This window comes from Olea europaea, unplaced genomic scaffold (assembly GCF_002742605.1).
Source record: "Olea europaea var. sylvestris unplaced genomic scaffold, O_europaea_v1 scaffold2731, whole genome shotgun sequence".
NCBI classification, from domain to species: Eukaryota; Viridiplantae; Streptophyta; class Magnoliopsida; order Lamiales; family Oleaceae; genus Olea; species Olea europaea.
In genome coordinates, this window is record NW_019245733.1 from 59,529 (window position 1) to 63,880 (window position 4,352).

The window sequence follows — 4,352 nt, forward strand, 5'->3', positions numbered from 1 at the left end:
ATTTTTGGAACTATGCATTATCTTCTTCCGGTATCATTTCCAAGTTTCGAAAAATTTGGCAATTATAGCCTCCACTTGAAAGGTCTCCGGTATTTCAATTTTCACCCCCTTCAACTTATTGACAATTACTTGCATTTCATGAATTTGAGGAAGAAGGGGAATATTCTCTAAAAATTTAAAATCGAAATACTTAGAAATTAAAAATTTCTTTGTACCTGCTTCTTCCACTTTGTACTTATTTTTTAGCGCATCCCAAATTTCCTTTGCTGAAATTGTGTTTGTATATAAGTCATACAAACGATCCGATAATGTGCTGAGGATGTGACCGCGGCATATTAACTCATCTTGGCGCTTGTCTTTCATTCCTCACTGCTTCGGTTTCTCCATTTGTTGGTTCTAGTAGTGGTGCCAATTCCGAATCTAGGATGTAGAAGATCTTTAGTGCAGTGAGAAGAAACTTCAATTTGTCTTTCCATCGAGTGTAGTTCGTTCCATCAAACCCATATAACTGCACCAAGTCTTGATTCATGAGTTTGATTGTCGCCAATTTGTCTCGTTTTCCATTGCAGAAATATCGTTTGAGATTGTTGAAAAATTATCATACCGGGGTTTGGAGAAGAAACCAAGAAATGGAAATTCAAGAAGATGAAAATAATGGAAAAATTCTAAATAAATATGAAAGTTTAAACACGACATTATATCGTTGTTGGAAATATGTTGTTCAAAAAATCAATAAACATGTGTGGAATGGAATGAACAAAACAAAATGGAGACCCAAATTTTGGTCCATGCGACCGCATAGACCATTTGGCCATGTGGTCACATGGCCATTACCCGAGAATTTGGGGATGGTCGTAAGGTAAACCATGCGGTCGCATGGTACATTTAAAGTGACCGTTGGAGGCCATTTTTAGTTAGTTTTTTGGTGGCTTTTAGAGGGAATCTTGCATCTCTTCATGGCTTTTGGCACCAATTCATGAGATATTGATTGACATCTATAAATAGGTGTTGAAGGATCAATACATATTATTGAAAAATCATATGAGAAACTGATTTTACGTTCTACAAGAAAACATTCTTTCTATTTCCATATTCAAGCAATTCCCTCGTGTTCTTCAAGTTCGAGTAGAAAATCATTTATGCTTTAGTGTTTTTCTACAACAAGGCTTGATCAATCCTACGAACCATTTGCCATAAAACCCTTGAAGCGTTTTGTAAAATCCAGAGAGGGGGCAAATATCGTTCGAGGACAACAAGATTATTTTTGTGTTTGGACCTTCATATTGGTTTGATCTTCTTGTTCATCTTTCATCTTCTCGAATTACTATTTTTTGGTTTCTTCTCCAACCCCGGAGTTGATTAATTTCCCATCAATCTCGAACGATATTTTGTGATAGAGAACGAAACTACTTCGTGTTCATGTTCGTGTGGATCGTTTGATGGCACTAATTGCACGGGAAGGTTCGACTTGAAGAAAGACATGTTTTCACTCGATAATGGAAGATAATGAGTCCAAATTCATGGTTTGGGCTTGGTAATTATCATTTCGCCTTCTCCAAATTCGATAAGTCGAAATTGTGTTTCGATTTCACGCATACATGGGATTTACGTTCTGGAAAATTATAATGTACAACCCATATGCTTGACGTTCTAGGAATTTATGCAAGTACATAAATCTACAAATTTATAATTAGTTTTGTGTACTCATGATTATGGCATATGTTATATTGTATGTTCTGGTTGCTTAAGGAATTCCTAGATTGTGTTGTGCAATTCAACCAATGTGTTGGTAGAATTTAAAATAATAATAAAATTAAAGTTCACATTTTCTCCAAATCATGATGTGCATTACAAAACTTTGTTTCTTAAATATGATAAGGAATAGAAACTTCCATTTACATTCTTAAAAAGGTGTGACCTTTTTGGAATTGCATGCGGTTATCTATCTTCATCTATGAAAAGGCATGAGTACTGCCATGCATGTAAAGTGGGGTAGTCAATTAAATTAAATATGTTTTGATAATTTTAATTCACGGGCAATGTTTCTGCATTTATTATTTAAGGCAGAAAATTTCTTAGGAGTTCATAAATTTCTGAAATGATGATCATGGATTATCTGTCGTGATGTATGAAACGACATGTGGTAATCCGTCTTCAAAGGAAATGGAAGGAATTGATTGATTACTATAATCAAATATGATCAAAGTTACATAATATATGAACTCTTTGCTAGCAGTGTGTGAAAAGAAAGAGGAAATCCATGTGATTATCTATAAGTATCTATTTGAAAAATGATTTGTAAAGTCCATTTGCACAATTCTGTTTGTCGACTTTGATAATGTTTATATGTTCCATTTAAATTATCTTCTCCATTGAATGTTTGTTTGATCAAATGGAGGAACTGCAATGTGTGGGAAATATCATATAAGCATTATATGGATTGATATAATTTAATAATTATTGAATAATGGCACTATGTATGGCTGCCAACATCTTCTCATAATTAGTCAAAAACATGAAAGTGGCTGATTTTTAGACAAATACATGTGGTCTAGTTTATTAAATGGTGACCTTTCATTTTAAATTATAAATCAATTGTGGAAACGGGATCTATTTGGCATGAAAATATTTGATTTCTAATACATATATTGATCTTTGCATAAATCTGTTGATATTCCATGAACATACTTGAAAGTCAAATTGCATTTGTATTTCCAATCTAATTGAATTGGAGTATGTATGGAATTTAAATTGGCAATTGTTGAAGTCCGATTTCTTAAATTTGGTACCGAAACGATGTGATTCCATTAAAGGCCAAGAATCCTGAATTGTTGTCGCCATGGATGGTATTATACGTGAAAGTGGGTTCATGGTTACGGGCACATGATAGGCTTGATAACCGTATGGTGAACTGGCCAAGTCATCAATTCCATTTTAATGATGGCTGTCATTTAAATGGCGTCTTTTCACGTTGCATGCATAATGGAGATTTAGTAAATTCTATTATGTAAATAAATGAAATTGCTTGGCATGAAACAGTTTCTGTTTGCATTCTTTTGGTTGTCAGTTCCTTTGGGATTGAAAGCCATTAGAGAATTGAATTGTACCGTCTATAAATACCTGTTAAATGGTGTGCATTAATGAGGTACCTATTTGCACAAAAGTTATGTAAATGTATATTTGAATTGATGGTGTTCACTTGAGGATGCTTGTTTTGGTGTTCATCATATGGTTAAATGTGCAATATTTTAATGATAAATTATTTTAAAGTGAAAATTGTTTATCCAATTATTGGGAATGGTTCATATGTACAAGAAAGTAGTATTGAAAAATGCCAACTATTTGTTGATTGACTTCATGTCTTGACTAACTTGGGTTAATGTCGATAGCCTCATTTAATCCTATGGTATTAATGAGATGATTTTATGCTAATTATATTTGTATAAAAGCATGACAAGTTGTGATTTGTTCTAGTGGAAAGTGTTTGCAAAATTATTAAGACATGAAAATATTTTATAGAGCACAAATCGTGTCTATAGTTGGCGGTGGTGCCGAATATCCTTTTCATTCAAATCTGAAAAAGTTTGAATGTGGTAATTTAGTTGGTTAAATTTTCATATTTAGTTGAATTGATAGCTTCAATTAATTCGCCTAAATTAATTCTGTGCAATTAAGTGAGATTGCAAATGAGTATGACAAAATGTGATTTTGTTCAAATATGAATAAGGTGAATATGTACCTTATCATTTAAGATGATATGATGCTATCTAGTGAAGGTCACGAAAGTGATAAATTGCAAACGATTGGAGATTAATATGCTTAGTCTCGTTCGTTGTTGAATTGGACTTTAGTCGTGGAATCAATTGAGTTCGCTTGTGCTTGAAAAGCATTAACGGTCTATGAGATGATCTTGATCAAATTGTGGGGTCAAAATTAAAAATAGTTGGATTGATGTACATAGTGACTTAACGAATACAATCCCAAATGTGGGCGTTGACATATTGAGGAACTCTAAGTTCGAGAATAACTCAAAATGTGGGGGTTAATATTAATCTTATAAACTTATATGAGAAGTTCAAAGATATATGGATGCAATATTACAAGATTACATAAGAATTCCTAATTAAGTAATTATGGGGATAACTTAATATAAAAGTTAAAGTTCGCTAAACCTTTTAATCATAGAAACATATCTATAAAGGAAAAATGGTGGAAAATCCTTATATATAATTGTAAGGATGGATACACTACGTCTAAGGTGAATAAATTGGATTAAAGCCGATTACGGCGTTTGCAAAACAATTTGAATATTTAAAGAATATTCATGCTATTGAAAATCATTGTAAAGACTC